Source organism: Neoarius graeffei, chromosome 1 (genome assembly GCF_027579695.1).
Source record: "Neoarius graeffei isolate fNeoGra1 chromosome 1, fNeoGra1.pri, whole genome shotgun sequence".
In the NCBI taxonomy this organism is placed as follows: domain Eukaryota; kingdom Metazoa; phylum Chordata; class Actinopteri; order Siluriformes; family Ariidae; genus Neoarius; species Neoarius graeffei.
The window spans coordinates 82,522,272-82,543,980 of record NC_083569.1 but is presented as its reverse complement, the minus strand read 5'-3'; the positions used below and the strand labels follow the sequence as shown (position 1 = coordinate 82,543,980).

Here is a 21,709-nt window from a genome sequence, read left to right as displayed (position 1 = left end):
TATGGCGCCTAACAAAATCTAGCGGCGCAGTGAAGTCATGCGGTAGCCCTCTATACACCATATTTTCTCATGTTTGGTCAAGAGGCAAGATTGCCAGTGGATTTGACATTTGGAATCTCGAGTGATGGAACGTCCACCAAGTCCTACTTGCGCTATGTCAAAAACCTGAGACGTGAACTTCAAGCTGCCTTTCAGTTGGCTGAGAGTAAGTCAGAAAAGAAAGCCGAAGGAAATAAGAAGCGTTATGATCAGAGAGTTTGTTTCTGTCCACTTGTTTCAGGAGACAGGGTTTTGATCAGAAACTTTGGACTGACTGGAAAACAAAAATTGGCTGATCGTTGGAAATCCACTCCATACATTGTGGCACATCAATTTCCTGGGTTGCCAGTGTTCAAGCTGACGCCAGAAGATGGCTCTGGTCCTGAAAAGGTTCTCCACCGAAATCACATTCTGCCCATTGGTCAAGAGGTGAATTTGCAGACAAGTGAGAATACAGAGAAAACTGGGTCTAATAAAAAAAGGACAAGCAAACGGCTCAAGGCTCAAAGAAATGTAAAGGCCAAACCCTTGTACTCATCAGCTCACAAAGAGGAAAATAGAGTTGACTCCGAGTCGGAATCGGAAGAGGATGATATTGGTGTATGGTATGACTATTTTGCACCACATCCGTCCAGTGAGGAGAGAGATCAAAAACTATGCTCTGAACCTTTTGGCCTGGATTTAGATATTTCGGCGGCAGTCTCAGGAGTCTCTGATGTTAAGGAGAGCAGTGCTCAGGCACCTACAGCATTAAGTGAAATTCCAGAGGAACAGTTAACTGTTGAAGTTGAGAGATCTCCCAGCAGTACAGTTGAACAGAATACTGAGACTGAGAGAGACAAACCCTGATACCCTTACCCCAGGTCAAACTGTGGACAATCGAGACACTGACATAAATTTGGGTGACAGACCTCAGAGACAGACAAGGGTTCCGCCTAGACTGACCTATGACTCCCTGGGAAACCCGACTTCAGTTGCAGTCAATACATATGGGATTGTCCGTATAGAGGTCAAAGGTCAAAATGATAGTGTTTCCTGTCAAAAGGTATAGAAGTACTTTTTACATGTGGATGGGTTAAAGACAGTATATAAGTGTCTGTGAAAACTGTAAAATGCAGGGGATGAGATTTATGTTTGCATGTCATGAGGACATGACAGTTTTAGTCGGGGAGAGTGTAGCGCCCTACTAATTCTAGTGTATCCTTTTGTCGCGTGATTTATTATTTGTGATTTATTTTGTGCATTAAAAGAGAAAACTGTGTATTTTGGTTAAAGTATTCAAATATCCCACGTTTAGAGCAGACCTTGAACCTATCATGTCCGTTTCTGTTTGGTGCATTGGATATACAGATGTCAATCAAACAAGTTTGGGATAGACTTCTGACCTATCGGATTTGGTGAGGGGCGGGGGTTTGGTTGAGAAAAAAAAAAGATGAGTCAGGGTGAGGAGAAACACGAGGAGGAAAAAGAAGAGAGTAAAAATACCCTTAAGCTCAATTTTATTGTTAAAATACTGTTAAAAAGACTGTTTTATTTTGGAAGATTAAAACCTAGTGGGATTGCGACTCAGTGTGACTTTTACCAGCGGAGCGAGGCCATGTTAGGAGACGTTTGAGAGTGGAGGAGAGCTGAGTCAGGCGCCATTAGGAAGCCTGGAATTTGCTGCGTCAGGCGCCATTAGGAAGCCTGGAATTTTCCAGGGCCTTTCTACACGTGGACCGAGGTTTCTTCTCCCTCCTGCTGGCTGTGTATGGCAGTCTTGAATGGACTGTACCATCTTTCTGAGTTTCCAAGGGACTGTGAGTACTAACTATTCTCCAACTGAGGGTTACTTATGAGCTCCAACAGCGCGCCAACAAACATGCTACCATAGACTGAGTTAGAAAATCCCGGGTAATACTGTTACTATTTTCATTTGCTTATTTCATTTGTTTGGGGGTTTCTAAAATAAATACTGATATATTTTTGCAATCCCTGTGTGTATGTGAGAGTGATTCATGTTAAATAGTGAGGTAAGTCATTTCATTGTAAGGTCATCTGATTTATGTGGAACATTACAGGCCCATATATAAGTATGAAGCATGGGAGTTAAAGCTCACACATACAGTATAGCTAAGTTATAAGCTAACTGGGCCTTTTGCACCTCGGTTTGAATCATATGTTGTACACAATTCCCAGTTTTATTTTTGTAGCCATCACCTATTCCTCATCCATGCTAAAATGTGTTTAAGGCAGGCATGAAAACGGGTCGGGGTGAAAAAGGTGAGAAGGGTGCGCGAGTGGTGACGTGGCCTCTGGTGTTGTTTTATTTTGTTTGGGGGGGTCCTCTCCCAGAATAAATATTATAGCCTCCTTACTAAGTATACTGTATTGACATTTGCACAAGGACATACAGTACAAATACATGTAGTTATAGTGAAATTATGCCCTGGAAAAAAATGCGAATAATAGAACAAAGAAAGTGGAGAACACACAAGGAATAGTGATCATTTTTTTCATTTTATTTGCCTGGACCACCAGTGTCTCCATGGCCCACTTTCGCCGAGTTGCCACATGTTTCAGCCTTGCCCGCTTCTCTCCTTCAGCAGTCTGTTTCTTGGCCTGCTGAGCACTGCAAGTTGCTTGAGAGCCATCCTTGCTCTGCTGCTGCTGCTTTTCCTCCTTGTTCACCCTTTGCTGGTGTTTGTATGTGGCTGCTGCAGAGTTAATGTTCTTGCACAATGTTCTGTCCACTTCCCCAAACTTCACGTCCTCCCTTCTAAAGAGCTGCATAGCTGTCTTCCCCCTGGACATCAGCGTGTACTTGACCGTCTGTATTGCATTAAATGTTTCCACATTCATGTTGCCACTCCTTTGATCAATTACATCATTCATCAGACTAAATGAGGACTCGACTCTAGGTCCATGAAAGATGGAGAGGCAACACTTAACCAGTGCACCCAGGGAGGGGCACTTGTCTGGTTTGTCGAAGACATGACCCCACCACTCCACGATGCTCTCTCCCTCCTTGAAGCTGGGGATGGTCAGGCCAACACTGAACCGCACAAGTTCCCTCTGGATATCCTGGTCTGCTGGCAAGAGGTGCCCCAGCATACCACTCAGCCTGCCAAGATATGGAAGTACCTGCAGCTTTCAGCTCTTTTTAAATCAAGGCTGAATACTTTCTTCTTTGCTGCTGTCTTTTATTAAATCAAATTTGAGACTTTTAATTTGATTTCTTTCAGCACGGACAGCACTACAAAATGGCGTCTCCACTATACAGTGCCCTATATAGTGAGTAGCAAGCAATTTCGGACACAGGGATTGTCAAAAGACGCGCGCGCCCTCTTTCGAATGCTGACGTAATCAAGCCGGAAGTTTTGTTTGTTTTGATGGCAAATCAGGAAAGTTTGAAAAAAGTAGGAAATTCAGTCCGATGACTCAATCCAGCTTCCAGCGGTCTGGTCTGCACTCTGACTGATGTGTGCATGCTCTGGCCAGCAGGAGAAGAGGCGCGAAATGATGCCACTTGCCCTTCGCAGCGAAATGTATTCGTCGCTATGGCGTCAATATCAAAGCAGGAGGAGGAGGTGCAAACCGTCACAAACTGTCTATGGGTGCGAAGCGATCCCCCCCCCCCCAATTTTTTTTTCACATCGGATCTACACGATTCACGTAGGTCACCCATTTTGGTTTCAAAACGGCGAATTTCGCCGAAAGGTGAGGGATTTTCATGCATGTTAAGGGGTAGAGTGTGTACTCACCAGGGTTGTGTTAATAAAATAGGGATTGAGTGAGGGGGCTACAATTATGATTATTATTGTTAGGTAGCATTCATTCATTTGCTCCATCTACCAGCCACAGTGGTGGATAAATAAAAGTAGCATATACAAAGAAATAATGCAACAATGAGAAAAGCCAACAACAGAGAGTCCAGTGAATGGTTAGTAGTGTGTGTGTGTGTGTGTGTGTGTTTTAAATCTGCCCAACTCATCAAATGCAACTAACATCAAAATGCTGACCTTTTTTCCTCCATTTTAAATATTTAACTTGTGAAATACAATAGTGTATTTACCTAAATAATCATGCTTGGATATTGTAGCTCTTACTGTATTTTTCACATGCAGTTACACACTTTCACTTAAAACAAAGTGGCTGGTATAAATAAATAAATAAGAGTGACTGATAGGTTTTGGAGTCCACCAGCCACAGTGGCAGGTGGATAAAAAAGTCAATTTCCAACCCTGCTGTGTATAGAGAACATGAATGCCTGTCTGTCGCTTTATTGCTCGCTAGTGTGAACATATCTTTACAGTTGACTGAGGCAAATCTAGTAGAGCAGAAATTTCACAGACTGACTTGTGGTAAAGGTGACATCTTCTGACAGAGCCATGTTTAAAGTCAATGAGCTCTTTAAGGCCTCTGCATGCTCTTGCGACAAGGCTTTCGCAGATAGCTTTTCGCAGACAGTTGTAATTTATCGTTGAGCGGGGAGTAATAGGCGTGCACGATGTTATTCACCGGCACAACGCAAGGGGGCGCGAAGTCGCTAGGAGTAGTTGGTGGGTGTGGTTAGTGGAGTGTTTATCCTCCGGTTACTTATAATGACTAGAACTTTTTTTTTTTATAATGACTAGAACTGGAGTCGTATAGATGTACGTACTTCCTCAATCAACCGCTCTTCATGCTGCTCCATCTTCGCTCGTGTTTTTAAAAATGCCGGTCGTGAAAACAAACCAAACCGGGAAAGAGGGAAGCGGAAGTACGTGTACAGCGGATGTAGAGTGGACCAATCAGAGCCCTCTTGTCTGCAACGCTGTCTGCGAGGCTTCTGCGGTGGTCACAATTTTTGGGAGGTGCGCGCAGAGCGTCTGCGAAGGTGGGGGGGCTACGCAGACACTGTCTGCGATGCTATCTGCGAGGACTGGGTTGTCAGCATAAATTGGCCTTTAGTCCGACCCATTCTACTGCCAGTGTTTGTCTGTGGAGATTGTACAGCTATGGGCTTGAGTTTATTCAGCTGTTAGTAATGAGTGCGGCTGAAACAGCTGAAATAGGAGGGGTGTCCACATACTTTTGACCATGTAGTTTACAGTACAGTTAATGCTGCATGTAAAATATCATTCGTATCCAGTAATTGATGTCTCTTTAATGTAATTCCTTTCAGACCACACACACACACACACACACACACACACACACACACACACACAGAGCATTTCTTTTTATGTCTAGACTTTTTACAGACTTTTATTATCTTACAGTTGATTAAATATTCAGTCTGATTTTAAAGCAAAAAGTTTATTCTCACCTGCATCTGTCTTTGCCTTTTGGAGCTCTGAGGCTGAAACAGATAAAATAGTTTTGAGTATTTTGTGTAAATTCTGTATAAATAAAAGTGTAAATAGATGAAGCAGTGTAATACAGTGATAAAGAAAATGACCAACACATCAGATTGCAGTTATGAAATGTAAGTGTCCTCTGATGTTATATATTTGTTAAATGATGACACACACTTCACACAGTGGAACATGATGTTACAGGTCAGTTATGACACTGATAGAGAAAACAAGTCATTTAATGTATTGTGAGTGATGTGTTTGTGTCTCTACTCTTCTTACAGAAGCCTCTATGGAGTGAAATCAGAGTCAGTAGAAACTCAACCTGAATTTGTAATGCTTGAAAAGAAATGTGTAAACATCATTATTGAAAATTATGGCTTCAGTGTAATGACCTGTTGCTAGAATTGTAATTTTATGTAATGAACACAGAGAAGTGGAGTGACAGAAACAATGAAATGTCCCAGTGTTGTTATACTAAATATCGGTTCTTCTGGAACGCTGCTTTTGCAGTCAAATTAGTGACCTGGAACTAACTGTATAACTGTTAATGTAGCACTATTCATTCACTCCTGCTTTGTTTCTGCAAGTTACTGATTAAATATAAAACAGAACTGCACAGTGATCTCCTGAAAAACTGAGAAACACTTTAAGTATCTTTCTATTTTGTATAATTTTTTGTACAAATTATGTCATAATATATTGCTTGAGAAATAAAATGACAGATTGTGCTGTTATACAAAATTAATGAGTGTGTTATTCTGCTTATACCACAGCAGTTTGCCAACAAATACAATGATTTAGTAATGAATGACACATGGCAACATTATAGTCATTCTCTCATCATTCTCTCTCTCCTCTGTCTCTCTGTCTTACACGCACGCACACACACACAATATCTGTCATTTTATGGAGGAAACTGAAAGCTTTCTACTTTGTTAAACAACAACCCGAGAGATTGAGAGCATGTTGGAATTTGGCAGTCTGAGACACTGGAAAATGAAAATTAGATGTTTTTATTTCAACATTTATGTCATTGTAAAGCTGTAACTTTGCTCAAATCTGCAAAATTTATTGCTCCAGCCCTTTTAATAGCCAGTGCTGCCACACTACTGTCACACGAGCCGCACAATATACCACCTCACCTATCATAGTCACTAATAGGACTAAAGGGGAGGTAAAGGTGAAGCTCATTCACTAACAGATTTCTTATATCCAGTAACCATATTAACCACAGCCCCTCCTGTCTGAAGCCTTGCTGAAATTCTCTGTGAATTCAGTTGTGGCTTTACTGTTAAATTTTTTTGTTCTACTATTTTGTGTTTAGACTTCAGTTTTGTTTTGTTTTTGAAGCTCATATTCTCTTTAAATTCTGTTTCCTGGATTTCTCTGTCTGCAGCTCTTTAATAAGTCTGCAGTACTACATCCATAATACACTCAGCCACAGAAGCACTGAGCAGCAACACTGTGACTGCTGTGCTGAGAAACTTCAGAGCTGCCCACTGTGGCAGTGGCATGATTACGCGGAGGATCAGCAGCAGTAGCATGCAGTGCTGACAGACACAACAACATGCTCTCTACTCACAGTTCTTCCAGCTCCTGATTATTGCTGAATGTAGGCTGGAGTTCACTAGTACACTCGTATATTAGCTCATGGAAAAACTGGACTGCTGACTAAAGCACAAGTTCTTTATCCTGGTCCTGGAGAACCCACTGTCCTATACATATTAGTGTTTTCTGTGCTCTAACACACCTGATCCAGACAATCAGCTCATTAACAGCCCTTCCTGAGTTAAAGGGAGTGTGTTAGAGCAGGAAAAACATTGAAATGTGTAGGACAGGGGGTTCTCCAGGACCAGGGCTGGGAATCTGTGGATCAAAGCTATGGTATAACTACAGTATAATTTAATCTAGAGATGTTATGAAGGAAAATTATTTAAATATTACCTTTCTTGTAACAGATAACTGCAGTTACTATCAATCCAACAGCAAGAAGACATGCTGAAACTGAAATGCCGACAACCCACCTCCAAGCATCAAAGACTTTACCTAAAATTAAACCAAGATTAGTGTTGAAGATATTTTTAAAAAACTGTGTAAGAATTTGTAAAGAACTTGAAAACTACAAAACACACTCTTACTGATAGAACTGTAGCAAAATATCTAGATATACAGGAATAATAATAATGCAAAAATAGTGTTCATCTGTAATAATTACAGTAGAATCTTACAGTATAAATACAAGAGCTTTTAATCATAGACACTTACTATTAATGATGACCTCTGTCTCCATCATGTGATGTTCTTGGAGAAGTCTGCAATAATATCTGTTGGAGTCACTATAATCATAAACAGTGATGTGGCTTTTCACACTGAAGGTCTCGGTGTCTCTGTGTATTTGTGTATCTTCAGCAGGTAGAGCGGCTCCTTCTCTGTCCAGCCACACAACCTCAGGTTCAGGTTTCCAGCCTCTGGACTCACACACTAGATTAATCCCTCCTGAGTGATCATAACTCTCCATCATGATCACTGGGTGGCTTCCCTGAGCTATAGACAATAAACAAAAAGTACTGCTGTAAATATATTCAAATCATGTTAAACTGTTAACCCCATAGAGGTAATTATTATATGCTCATTTTCAGTTTAAACACTGTTCTTGACACAATCAAAGATAATACTATGAAGTGTGACACTATACATAAAACAGAACTATTTTCACTAATTTCCTCATCAAAATCATCAACTTGTCTACTAGATCTCTTGATTTGTTAATTCACATGAACCTTTATTTAACTGATACAAGTACAAAGAAAACAAGAAGACAGAGTCATCTATATCCCTGCCCTATATACCAACTATATACCAAGTTTCAAGATATGATTTGTCACATTTTTCAAGTTCTGCTGCAGGAAACCAACCCTACCTCTTTACACTGACCTCAGCAGCCCATGGCATAAACCCACCAGACCTTTGGTCCAGGTGAGCTAAAAATTAAAAATCTTCACATTTCTTAGTATCAAAAGGCATATATACATTACTTAATCAACACATTTACCAATTTTCAATACCACACCACTCATAGTTTTCAAGTTCTGCTCTGGAAACAAAACCTACCCCTAAGACTAACCTGAGAGACTAAGTCTGAAATTGTTTCCATGGAAACATAAAAAATTAAAATTTCTCAAATTTCTTAGTATGAAAAGGCATATCACCTTGTTAACATATATACCAAGTTTCAAATCTGTCTCATGAATAGCTTTGGATATATGCTCCAGAAACAAACATTGCTCTTAGAAACATATAGGGTGTTCACACGGCACATATTTGCATCGATGCTGCACCGATGTATTTTGTTGCGATATATCTTACACCGGTGTAAATTTTGCGCAGCGTTCACACGTCACAACCCTGCTTACTAGAGAGAAGCGTGTTAGCACCGGTGCAGCCCCACTTGCGGTCACACGGCAGTTTCTGCGACCGTGTTATAGTAGCAAAAACTTTATTACTATCATTTCCTATCATTATTACTATCATTTCCGATAGTAATAATGCGGAAATGAAATATGCGCATGCGTGAAAATGTACTTCTTTTTCCCGGTTGTCATGGCATCACCAAGCGCCGGGAAAACAACGTGGATGAAGACACCAGTGTTGCCAGATATTGCTGACGTTTTCCAGCCCAAAATATGTTCAAATCCGCCAAAATGCACTTAAAACTGCCAAATCTGGCAACACTGGAAGACACGCAGTTCTGTTGTTGTTGATATTCGCCATTTTGGAAGCGCAAAATACCAGGATGCAAATTATGCAATACCCTTATGTAATCAACTCTCCTCACGCGTAGCGAGTCTACCCCTGTAGCGTTCAGACGGCCCATTTTATATCGGTGCTGCCCCGCAAACTAGCATTTACTCCGGAGTAAATTTCTTAAACCACCTCCCGAGCAGGGTTAGATTTGCACCGGTTTAAGCAGCTTTCAGGGGCTACACCGGTATAACTTTGTACCGTGTGAACGCTCTACCGGGGCAGCCCCGGTGCTACACCGGAGTAAAAGTTGCCGTGTGAACACCCCTTAAGTCAAAATCTATTTATGTAAAAATTTGAAAAATCCTTTTTTTTTTCAAAAATCCAAAATAGCAAAAGGCACCAGTTCACATGTTTGATATGTGCTCCGAGATGATGCTAAAAATAGTAACCATGCGGTCGGCGCGGCCATCTTGGAAGTCACTCGCTCCAGAGCGCGCATAGAGTACACATCATAGAGTAAACATTCACAGATTCATTTCCGCGTTAGAGGGCTTAGAAGCTTGGATTTTTTAAAGAATTTAGACATCTGAAGTGATGGAGCACTACTGTGAAAGTTTGGATAAGCAGGCACGGGAGCGTTATGCTGAGAAGGTACGTTTCATTGGGAATGTAGATCCATACACTGTTAGTGAGAAGGAATGGAAAGCTGACCCCAGCTTGTTGCCGCATAATTATCAATTATTTTAGTCAGTGAATAAAATGTAGGCCTAGTATGTAACTTGTACTAAAGGCATGTGTACATAAACATTACTAGGCCTAGATCTTAAATGCCATTTGATGCAACAATGCACTGCAGTAGACATAAGCTACTTAATGTGACAAATATATCCATTAATCATTGCTGAAAGTACATAGAAAAGATAATAGTTTGTATCACATTTATTTTAGTAACTATGAAATTCAAGACAATTTAACCTACCTGTCACAAAGTGATCAGAACAAATCCGGATACAGTCAAGTTGTCCTAAATTTGATCGGTTAATGGCAGCCAGCCACTATCGTCTCCTCCACTCGCTTTTCTCCTGTGCTGCAATTCCCTGGTTTGTCATGACTTTAGGGAGTCTGTGGAAGCTTTTGCCACCCTTTTCCCCCCGGCTACTACAGCCAACAATGACACACGTATTCGGCATTTTGCTTCGCTGAACAACAACAATGCACTGACAGCGACATTTGACTTCCAATATGGCCGCCGCTGGGTTCGCGCTGATCTCGAAGCACTCTATAGTTTTAAAGATATGGCCCAGAAACGAAAACATGACTGGATGGACCGCCAGCCAGACGGGCGGACGGATGGAACCCATTTCTATATCCCCTGCCAAACTTCGTTTGGGCGGGGGATAAAAAAAATCAGTAGTTTTACTCACCAACTTAATTGTATTTTGTAAATATAAACAAAGTTAGAATTTGGTGCTTGTAACACACTAAAAAAATTGGGACAGAGGCATTATTACCGTTGTGTTACATCACCTTTCCTTTGAACAAAACTTTGTAATCGTATGGGAACTGAGGACATTAATCATTTGCAATTGGATTTTTTTCCATTCTTTCTTGATATAAGACTTTAGTTGCTGAACAGTCCGTGGTTGACATCATCTGATTTTCTTCTTCATGATGCACCATACATTCTCAATAGAAGACAGATCTGGATTGCCAGCAGGCCAGTCAAGTGTGGTGTAGTCGGAAATAAAAAACAAACTTTTGTAACTTGCAGTAACTTTACTCAACGTGCTCAGCAGGAACTACAAGCATCACAACACCCCTTCTTCTGTCTCTACCTATGCATACATACATGGTCCTGTATTATCAGTGGTGCCTCCTAGTGGCACTCCAATATAACAGCATTACAGAACACAACATCTCTCTCTGTAAAACACTACTCTGGGTTCAGCATTAGAATAAAGGAAGTACATCTGATCCCTACTAGGGAGACAATTCTAACAGAGGTGACTCATTAACGCTAGAAATCAATGGCATAAAGCCTAGTCTACTGTAATTACAGTGACACCCAGTGTAAATGTATGAACCTGTAACACCCTGAATAGGATAAACAAAGAGCAATTGCATGAATAGGTAGGTGGCATTATCACTTAACAAAACATACACCCACATTAACCAGACAGAGCCATAGTGAGGACTCTCATGAAAACATATCAATAAACAACATAATCCTGCTGCCACTTAGGCTTGACTCTGAAGCGTGTAGGGGTTGGAGAACTGTGTGTGGAGGTCTGTGGGCATGGTAGGGAGTCTGTGTCCCCATCATCAGTTCCAAGTGGAACGTGGGCCAGGTGAGTTGCATTCCACTTTTTTCCATCACTGAGTTGAAAGGTGTTTGGACCCACTTGCTTTTCCACTTATACTGGTGGGGAGAACCTCGGGTGACCTTTAGGTGTTGGGCGAGGAATCCTTATCCTAACCCCCTCTCCCTCTTGAAATGGAGGCTCATGTGTGCCACGCTTTGAATCAGTGTAGTGCTTCATCTTGTCCTGGTTCCTCTCTACCATGTCACGTATTTTTGCAGGTGAAGGCGTCACAGTGAGAGGCAGAGGTAGAATGTCCAGTTTAGTGCACATCTTACGGCCATAGAGCAGTTCATGGGGTGAAGCAGAGGTGGTAGCATGAGGTGTCGCTCGGTACACCTGAAGCCAGGATAGCACAACCTTTTCCCATGGCTGTGACTGCAGGATGGCTGTCTGCAGGCAGTTTCTCAGGGAGCGATGGAACCTTTCAACAGCACCGTTAGCTGCAGGATAGTATACAGATGTTCGAATATGGCGGATGCTATGTGAATCCATGAACTCCGCAAACTCAGCAGAGGTAAACTGAGGTCCATTGTCAGTGACAATGCACTCTGGGTTGCCATGGCGGCTGAAAGTGGACGTCAGGAACTTTACAATGTCTGTTGTCGTGGCACTGTAGGAGAAGGCCAGCTCGGGCCACTTAGTGTAGTAGTCTGTTAGCGTTATGGTGTAACGACAGGCAGGGGAAGCTGTTTCAAACGGCCCGACTATATCAAGGCCCAGTTTCTGCCACGGGCTCTCAGGGAGCCGAACAGGTTGCAGGGGAGCAGGGTGAGTGGAGGCTGTTTTATCATTTGACTGGCAGGCAACACAGGAGGCTATGCAGGTCTGAACCTCTGTGTCCATTTTTGGCCACCAGTATAGATCTCGCAGGCGCTGTTTTGTACGTACAACTCCCTGGTGAGACTCATGAGCCAAAGCTATCAAGGTCTGGCGCACAGCGGGCGGCACCAGGAGTCTCGAGCCTCTAAAAACGAAATTGTCTTTCACTGAGAGCTCTTCCCTCACCTTGTAGTAAGGGTTCATGTCCTGGTTCACTGTTCTGATGGAAGGAGGCCAGCCACGGTGAATCTATTCACACAGAGCTGTCATTTCAGGGCATGAAGAGCAAGCAGCTTCGAAAATCAGCCACTGGAAGTGCGCGCAGTGTGGAGGAGATCAGAGCCACCATTTCAGGCTCCACATCAGCAGATGGCTCAGCGGGCAGCGGCAAGGGAAGACGAGAAAGGCAGTCAGCCATGTAGTTTTGAGACCCAGGGCAGTACACCACGTTGTAATCAAAGCAAAGTAGGTGTGCAGACCAGCGTGCCACACGCATCCCAGCTCTGCCTATCCCCTTGGTGGTCAGTAAAGTAGTAAGTGCCTGGTGATCCATGTGCAAGGTAAAACAACGACCCCATAAGTATGTGCGCCATTTTTCTGCAGCCCACACACATGCCAATGCCTCTTTTTCAACTATTGAGTACTTGCGTTCCGTTGTAGTAAGTGTGCGGGACGCGAAAGCCACAGGTTTCTCAGTCCCGTCAGGCTGTATTTGAGCAAACACTGCACCCAGTCCATAGTCACTTGCATCTGTGGAGACAACTGAGTGGAGTGTGGGGTCGTAGAGGGCAAGGGCTGGACTAGCTACCAGGAGCTTTGAACCTCCTCAAAACTGCTTTGAGCAGCGTCAGTCCACGAGAATGAGTCAGACTCTTTGGCACACTTACGCATCGGGGCAACAACTGTAGCAAAGCCTGGTAAAAAATTTAGAGTACCAGGACACAAGGCCTAAGAAGGACCTCAGGGTGGCTGTGTCAGAAGGGGGCGGGGCATGCAGGATTGCATCAATGTGTTCACAGTCAGGCAGGATCCCCTCAGCCGTGATGACATGACCGAGGAAGCGCAATGTAGTCTGCTTGAAATGGCACTTGTCATTCAGGACTAGACCAGCCTCTTTTAGTTTCAGCAGGACAGTTCTGAGGCTCCGGTCGTGATCAGCAGGAGTGGCCCCATAAATGATCAGATCATCTAGGCAGTTTTGTACAACAGGTATGCCTTGTAGGATTGTCGCCATCATTTTTTGAAAAGCAGAGGGCGCCGACGCCAAGCCATAGGGCACCCTGCAAAACCTGAAGAGTCCCTCGTGTGTAATGAAAGCAGTAATGTCTCTACTGTCCTTGTGGAGAGGCAACTGATAGTAAGCATTTGCAAGGTCAATCGTAGAGAATACCTTAGCTCCTCACAGGTTGGCCAGTAGTTCCTCGATGTGAGGCAGTGGATAGCTGTCGATGACCACCGCCTTGTTTGTTTCCCGTAGGTCAGCACACATCCGGATTCCACCACTTTTCTTAGTGTTGACCACGATGGGGGAAACCCAGGCAGAAGCATCGATCTTCTCTATGACACCAGCCTTTAGCAAGCGATATAGCTCAGCAGAAACAGAGTCTCTGACTGCAAACGCCGCAGCTTCTGACGCAATGGTGTGATGGTGGGGTCAAGCTTAACTTTATGCACAAAGTTCTTTACACACCCAATGTCAGGGGCGTCCGGAGCAGTAGGTGTTGTAGTGTTTGTAAACATCACTGGTGTGGGCGGCATTGTGGCGCTGAGGTGAGGACAGTATCCCCTCTGATGCACAGGTCCAGGGCAGTGAATAAGTCCATACCTAGCGGTGCCGTCCCTTTCTCCACTATGAAGAACGTGGCTGCAGCAGAGGTGTTGTCCATGTGTACTTGAGCATGCAGGCATCCGAGTACAGGAATATTGTCTCTTGTGTAGGTCACCAGCCTACTAGAGGCTGCTGACAGTGGGTTGCCTCGGAAGAATTTTTGGTAGATGTGGCATGGCAGTATTGACACAGCAGAACCAGTATCAACAACAAGTTGCATTGACACAGCAGGAGTGGCAACATTGACATTGCATAGCAGTCTCTTTGGGGCATGTGTCGAACTCTCCAGGTACAGTATGGTGACGTCAGGTAACTGCACTTCATGTACATCATTTGATGAGGCAGAACAACAAACTCTACCATAATGTCCTTTTTTTACCGCAGGATTTACATTGTACTTTTGCTGCAGGACACTGGGAGGAATTGGCTAAATGCTTGTCCAAGCCACATCTGAAGCAAGATTTGCACTGGGAGGGATGTACACTAGCAGCTGTAGCAACGGGGCGATAGTTCTTTTTGAATTTCATATTGTGGGGCTTGGGTTGTATAGCCTGCACTGCAGCACCATCTGATTTAATTTTGTTAGCGTGCTCTGCAGCAGCTTCCATCTGTGTTGCCAATGTAGTAGCCCTCTCCAAAGTTAAATCAGGTTCTAATAACAGTCTCTCTCTCATTCTGTCACATTGCAGGTGTTCCAACAACTGATCCCGAATCATTTCGTCAGTATTTGTATCAAATGCACATTTAACAGAAAGCGCACGGAGAGCAGCAATATACTGAGTTACCGTCTCATTTGGCAGTTGTGATCGTTGTCGGAAAGTATGCCGCTCCACTACGACGTTAACTTTGGGCAAGAAGTGTCTCTCTAGCGCTGTCATAGCATCTTCAAAACTCTTACCTGTATCTGGCAGCGAGTAAAAAATCCTCTGCCCCTCAGCGCCAAGGCAGTGAAGTAAAGTAGCTCACTTGCGGGCTGTTGGCCAAGATTTCCCGGTTGCATTTATCACTACCAAGTAGTTGTTGAAGATACGGAGCCACTCGTCGAACGGCATGGTTGGTTCTCCCGGGCAAGGCAAAAACATTGCCGGCGCAGGAACGTGCACAGACATCTTGTTGAAGTAGTTGAAATCCTCGTCGCCAATTTGTGGTGTAGTCGGAAATAAAAAACAAACTTTTGTAACTTGCAGTAACTTTACTCAACGTGCTCAGCAGGAAGTACAAGCATCACAACACCCCTTCTTCTTCTTCTTCTTCTTCTTCTGTCTCTACCTATGCATACATACATGGTCCTGTATTATCAGTGGTGCTCAGCAGGATTGTCCTGCTGAAATAAGTATGGACTTCCCGGGAAGAGACATTGTCTTGATGGCAACATCTGTCTCCCTAAAATCCTATGCCTCCACATCAGTGATACCTTCACACATATGCAAATCACCCATGCTGTGGGCACTGATGCCCCCCATACCATCACAGATGCTGGCTTTTGCACCTTTCTCTGATAACAAACTAGATGCTCATGTTCACCTTTGGTACTGAGAACTCGACATCTGGTTTTCCTGAAAACAAGCTGAAATGTTGACTCATGTGACCACAGCACATGTTTCCACTGTCTGTCAGTCCATCTGAGATAAGTTCAGGCACTTATGACTTCTTTTCAGAGAAATTGTTTCTATATAGAATTGCTGAATGGCTTCCTCTTTGTATAATGCAGTTTCAGGTTGCATTTCTGGATGCAGTGGCAGACTGTTAAGTGACAACAGTTTTCCAAAGTACTCCCGAGCCCATGTGGTTATATTTGTCACATTATCATGACAGTTTCTCAGGCAGTGCCACCTGAGGGCTTGAAGGTCACACACATTCAACAGTGATTTCTGACCTTGCCCTTTACGCACTGAGATGTCTTTGAAGTCTGTGAATCTTTTCACAATATGATGTACTGTAGATTTTGCAAGACCTAAAATCTTTCATTATGAAATTTTCTTTTTGAATTGACAAACAATTCTCTTACCGTATGAATTTTGGCACAAAGGGTTGAGCCACAACCCATCCTTGCTTGCAAAGACTGGGCCTTTGGTGCTGCTCCTTTTATACCCAATCATGTTACCAATTAACCTGCTTATTGTGGAATCTTCCAAAAATGGTGTTACTTGAATAGCCTATACATTTTTTAGTCTTATTTTGCCTCTGTCACAACTTTTTTTGAGTGTGTTGCAGGCATCAAATTCTAACTTAATTGTATTTTGTAAATATAAACAAAGTTGGTTAGTAAAACTAATGAAAATCTTTTCTTTGTACTTGTCAGTTCAATAAAGGCTCAGGTGAATTAACAAATCACAGATTTTTGTTTTTATTTCATTTTGAAATATTCCAGCTTTTGTGGAAATGGGGTTAGTAAATCCTTTAAACTAGCAGTTATCAAACCCCTGATTAAAAAACCCTGACCTGACCTTGACATTAGACACTGGATGCTAAATAACTTCCCCCAACTTAATTCTGACAAGCTAGAAAGGACCACATGCAGGTAGAAGTAAGCTTTCTGATTCCAAAGTAAATCTGGATGGTCATTCTGTTTCATCATGGGCAGCAGTAAAAGACCTTGGTATGATTATTGATTCCAGTCTTTCATTTGAAGTCCATGGAGATAATATTATGAGGATAGACTTCTTACATCTCAGAATTTTTTGGAAAGATCAAAAATATAATGTCACTACATGATGCAGGAAAACTAGCTCATGCTTTTCTTCCCTCTAGATTGGATGACAGTAATGCCTTACTGTCTGGATGTTCCAGGAGGTGCATAAACAAGCTTTAGTTAGTCCAAAATGCACCAGTGAGAGTCTTTACTCAAATCAGAAGATATGACCACATCACCCCTGTCTTATCCACACTGCATTGTCTCCCAATCAAATGTCTCATTGATTATCAAATACTACTATTGGCCTACAAAGCAGTAAACAGTCTTGCACCACAGTATCTGAGTGAACTTCTGGTCTTTTATGATCTGCCATGCCTACTTTGATCAAAATAGGATATTTGTTTTACCTCAAATAGTGAAGGCTACAGCAGGGGGAAGAACCTTCTCGTACAAAATCCCCACATTTATGGAAAAGCCTTTCAATTCATGTTCAGGACCCAGACAGTGTCGGTGTTTAAGTTTAGGCTGAGAACATATGTTTAGTCAAGCCTTTTGTTTATGGCTACTTCTTATGTAAAGGAGAAGATCTGGAGGGTTCATGAGCATAGTGTTTTGGTAAACTGGGATGAGACTTGGGTAAACTTTGGATGCTGCCCCCCCCCCCCCCCCTTTACAAGCGAACACTCAGGTTTGTTGACAGTGGAGTGGCTGGCTGCTTTATGTCCTAGAGCTACATATGATACACCTGAGATACTGTAACAGTGATCCTGACTGCTTCTGCTCTCTGGACCTGCCTGATCCATCCTGATCCCCTACTTCTGGTTGGAGTTCTTATCACTTCACTCCTGCTGAGGATGACCCGATATGGACAGCCCAAAGATGAGCTTAGAAACTATGAAGATGGCTTTTGACTGCAATCTATACAAACAGTTTTGCTACGATCACTTAGGCCTACAGCTTCCATGATAACTTTAGGACTGCAATTAGCATGAATGGCCTTGCATTCAAGTCTCCATTAGTGAACAGTTGGTAACCTCAACAAAATAGACTTCATGTTATTCTGAATTTTATGGTTACACAATTGCACTTTTTGACCATAGAGCACACAGTTAGAGAAGTGAATTATTTATAAATCACACTATCCAGTGTCACCCAGATGAGGATGGGTTTCCTTTTGAGTCTAGTTCCTCTCAAGATTTCTTCCTTATGGTGTCTTTGGGAGATTTTCCTTGCCACAAGTTCTTATATATATATATATATATATATATATATATATATATATATACACACACAATTTATATAGAGGGATCCCGCATGACGTCACCGCGCCGCGAGATTTCGGTAGTCGCCATATTGGAAGACCAAGTACACATCTATGCAAGTACATACATACATAAAACAAACTACACCTGAAATGTAGCCAGGGCCAGTTCTGCCCTAATCTGGACCCGGGTGCAACATCACGCAAACCCCCCCCCAAAAAAAACAAAAACAAAAAAAAACACACCACCAGTCTAAATCAGGACAACCAGTGTTCGAACTACGGGGGTACTCGGGGGATCCAAGATCCCCTGAAACAGACATGAGATCCCTTGAAAACATGATTTGGGAAATGTTGGGGGGTCTCTAAAATATTGGCAAAATGATGTTTATTGACATAGCAATTGTGTGTAACGGGAAGCATTTGCATATCCGAAGTGTTGTGTTTACATCAAAGATAAAATAAACCGATATGACAACGACTGCTGCTGCCAGGTTGGTTGTTGAGTAGCCTGACTGTTTTTTTTTTTGCGTGTGGTATCATTGTTGACGCGAGGTTGTTTTTTGAACATGCCAATGCGGACATGATTTCCCCTGATGAGTTATGACTTCAGACGCGATGCGTGTGTGGAGGTGTGGAGTCCGCGTGATATGTGCATAAGATAGGCTTCTCATGTGTTTGGAGATCCGCGCTCCAAGACAAGCGCAAGCACCCCCCAGGGAAAAAAAGGGACCCCCTGAAAATATCGGCATAGTTCGAACACTGAGGACAACCATCACATAACTATAAACATTTTAGATCAACTATTTTAACTAAATGGGCTATAATAAATAAGCCTGCAGGCAGCCACGGCGGACTGCCTCAGAAAAGTAACCATTCAATGACACAACTGAAAGCCTGCAGCCACGGCAGGCTGCCTCAGAAAAGTAACCATTTGTCCTACCTTAAAACTCGTTTTGCATTTTCTGCCTCCTTTTTTGTATTTTCGACCTTCCGTTTATTTTCTTTCCTTTTCTGAAAACCCGATTTGTGTCCAGACATTTTGTTCTGCTACCAACGAACTAACTCGTCAGGTCTCGTCTCTCGAGTCCGCGATGAAGGGCAACAATTGATACATTTTTACAAACAGCCAATAAACAGCCAATAGGGAGGTTGCAACGTTCAGGCTCTCCTTTGCTCACAGACACTCAGTAATGCACTTATTCTCTGTCTCCTGGCAGAAAGCTCCTTAGTTTGCTCCCTTGTGTCTCAATCACAGCTGGTATTCTGAAGAACAACTTCTTTTCACCTTTCCCATCAGCTTTGTTGGAACACCCTAACACAGCACAAAAGTTTACCATTGTAGGTTTATGATGAATCAAGTGCCTCGTGGGTTTAAATTCTGCGCGCTGCCGTTATTTCCCCCTGATCACGAGTTTGTTGGTCTTCCAATATGGCGCAGGGTCTGTTTACTTCCAGTTTCCGGTGATGTCAGTGGGAAGGGTCTATATGGAATTTATATATTTCTGTAAAACTCCTTCATGACAATGTCCATTGTTCAAAGTGCAATACTAATAAAATTGAACTGATTATTTATTTATTTATTTTTAAGAAGACTGGGAAACTAATCTGCCAAAAGCAGAATCTGAGACAGCCTGTCCATTCAATCTAATCTCTGTATGAGAGGGTGAGGACTTTTCTGTTGTACCACTTGGGAGCATGAGGCACTATTACCATTTTGATCCAAACCAGTATGTTAGTACTGATAATGATGTTTTAATTAATTTTTGATTATAAATCACAATGTAATCAAAAATAATTACTAACTTGTGTTGGGTAACTGCATTTTAAGGCAAACAAATGATGGGTTGTTCAGCTCTGAAACAACACGTCATATTATTAAATGTTTTTAACCATTAACAATTCTCCCATCTGCTTAATTGTAAAAAAGTTTGACTTGATAGAGTGGTTATAGAGACGCACTCTTCATTTACATAGTACCTCACTCATTCATTTAAAGGACATGGGACATGAAACATAAATGCACGCTATATCAGTTTCTTTCCATTAAAAATATGAATTAATTGCATCAACAAATACAAAATCATCTATTAAATTCAGCAAAATCATTATATTCGTGATGATTATATGGCATTTCTGCTCGAGCTCCGATATGCATATTTTACAACCGGAAGAGCCGCTGTCACATGATCATACGTCACAAAAACTTTCGGGCACAGCACAAGCGGGTAGATGAATGGAGAAGTGAATGACAAGAAAATTGTTTTTATAGTCTTTACCGTACATTGAACATCATGGTGTATTGTGCTGCTTATGGTTGCAATAATTCCAATGGGAAATGCCCTGGAGTAAGTTTTTTTTGCATTCCCCAAGGACCCAAAGCTGAGGAAAGTGTGGGCTCACTACTGGCGTAGAAAAAACTTTGCACCTACTGTTTCCCACAAACTGTGTTCGGACCATTTCACTGAGGATTCTTTCAACATTAATACTCAGGTACTGAGCGATATTAATTGCCAAGCCAAATTTAAGAGGCTATTTAAAGATGGAGCCGTTCCCAATGTCCCAATTCAGGAACAAGACGGCGGAGTGAAACCCGAAGTGCTACGGCCACCACGAGGTGCATTTGCTAAGCGACTGAAAGCCGAGGTAAGGATTAGTATTATAATTTTGGGTGTATCAATTATTGATTATCATAATTCTGACTCATTTACTCTTATATCTGTCCTTCTTTGTTTACGTACCGAATCGAAGAGTTGTAGTGAAGTTGTAGGCCATATAGCCGGGTTCATGGAGGCAGTGATAGCGCCATAATATACAGGGCCTAACATTCCTACAACTGTAGAGACAGTTAAGAAATCCTGTAACATTAATGGACATTTAAATAAATGTTATGTTGGTAAGTTTGTTTAACTTTTCTTAATTTTCATCTCTTTCGCCAAATGGCGTAGTGTTGTTGGCTGTGTGATGGCGTTTTGCCATTTTGAATGTTTTCATCTCAGACTCTGGAAGCATTGTATCTCAATCAATCTTGAAAAATATCAGCAAAAAAAAACTAGCTTGCAATGGACTTTAGCTAGATCTATGATGAACTTTCAATGTATGATACAAAAATAATACTTCTTTCAACAGATCATTAGCCTTTGAGCAGAATTGTTTTTAACTTACCAGGAAGTGTTATCGAGCCGACCGCTTTCAGTTTCATGGGGATTGAATGAACTCTCACTCTCAGAATCATCTGACCCGTCAGAGTAAAGACAAGATCCATGTTCATGTGAATTTCCAGCTATCGGTTCGAATTGATAGGGTCTAACTTCACATCTCTGTGAAACATCGGGAATGTCACTGTCGATGGTGTCCATTTCGGTAACCTGTTTACATTAGATTCCCAAGCGCTGGCTCCTTGGAAAGTTTTTGTGACGTCACGGGTCACGTGACCACCTAGCTAATTAACGAATCATTGTTTTACGCTGATGTATAAAAAAGTTGAATAATGTGATGATTTTCACATTTTTGACACCCTGCAGTGATTTAGATGGCATTTCTTATGTCCTTTATACATAATTATACCCAGAAAAAAATCCATGTCCCATATCCTTTAAACAAACTTGCACATACTGATAAGGTGTGGCCTGTTTAGACAGTGACGGAGCTTCCTGACATGTAAATTGACCACTGAAGATTTTGACAGGAGGCTCAAGC

General features: G+C 42.3%; 1 pseudogene; it reads right to left on the bottom strand.

The window, feature by feature from the left end:
* The window catches only part of LOC132897728 (butyrophilin subfamily 1 member A1-like), a 115,426-nt pseudogene that overhangs the window by 84,137 nt on the left and 9,580 nt on the right, over positions 1-21,709 (bottom strand).